Genomic DNA, 1,231 nt, shown 5'->3' with positions numbered 1-1,231 from the left:
CTCATTCCCATTTGATTAGGGGCATCACCATGGTTTTAAACCTATGTTATCAATTATTTGCCCATCCAAATGTATTAAAAGTACATTTCGGGAGCAGGGAAATCTAAAAATGTTTGAGGGGCATGACTCGAACCCCCCTAGCAGACTGATTTTTTACCTCACTATAAATAATTCATGCAATGTGAAATATTGGAGAGGCAAGGCAATATGGGCTCAGAACAGTCTCATAATACACACATGCACACAGAAGGATTCACACTTGTGTTTTTCAATGCACACACAAATGTGTTCCGTTTCATATACATGTAAATAAAATCCAAATACAGAAAAAAGTTTTAAATGTGTATTTTTGAAAAAAAACGCAACATAATAGTTGCCAGCTCAAACACCAATTCGATATAACATTAAAAGAAGGTTAAAAACCAGGCTTTCTTTGACAGAGTAATAGATCCTCCTGGCTCCATCCAGGAGGGGAAACGCTCATACTCAGCTCTATGGATTAAACACAAAACAGATGTTATAAAGAATAATAAAAGATAGAAGAAAGTTAAAATGTCCATAGCCAGTTTCCCGGGTTGCTCGGCTGGTTATGAGCACTTCTACACTCTGCAAAACACGTACAAGCTGCTTAAAAACGATAACAACTTTGAGTAAAACACCATATTAAAAACACATTGCTTGTAACAGACCTGGTCTCGTGATTTGAATGTCTGAAGAGTTTCCCTCCATGATGGAAAAACGTATCTAATCCAAACTGAACTGAGACACTTCCATAGGCTCATTGAAAAGACCATAAAACCACCTTAAACCCGCGAGTCCTACTTTGAGGGAGATAACGGTGCGCGTGTAGCAAAGAGAAAGGTTTTCTGAAACTGCCAATAAACTGCCAATAACTTACATTCTACCGGTCACCGGTCATGTGATCACGTCACGTGACAATGACGTCACATTCCCACACATATATAAAGAAGCAACCATCTTTATCTAAGGAAACTAATTTGGGGACCTCGCTGGTCACAACCTAGACATTGTAAGCTTTATTTCCAATGTGTTTTCATGAAGACAAGTAGTGTGTATATGTTCACATGGTAAGACGACAGAAATAACAACAGTACAATTGTTTTGTCCACTTGTGCATTGTAGAACGACGATTCCTGTCGAACACGCTACTACGTGTTTGATCCTATTTCAAGAACTGTACCGGGTAGTAAGGTGAAAGGGGGAGTTCAAC

General features: G+C 38.8%; 1 long non-coding RNA gene across 1 annotated transcript; it reads right to left on the bottom strand.

Moving 5' to 3' along the window:
• Nucleotides 1-328: 328 nt before the first annotated feature.
• LOC104954219 (uncharacterized) lies at nt 329-971 on the bottom strand. The gene is made up of 2 exons (XR_799311.1): nt 823-971; nt 329-492 (listed from the first exon to the last, which is right to left on the bottom strand). It is a non-coding gene; the product is annotated as an uncharacterized lncRNA (long non-coding RNA).
• Nucleotides 972-1,231: the final 260 nt, after the last annotated feature.

This window comes from Notothenia coriiceps, unplaced genomic scaffold, assembly GCF_000735185.1.
Source record: "Notothenia coriiceps isolate Sejong01 unplaced genomic scaffold, NC01 NC01_scaffold00023046, whole genome shotgun sequence".
NCBI lineage: Eukaryota > Metazoa > Chordata > Actinopteri > Perciformes > Nototheniidae > Notothenia > Notothenia coriiceps.
The sequence above is the reverse complement of the archived record's forward strand: the minus strand, read 5'-3'. Positions and strand labels throughout refer to the sequence as shown.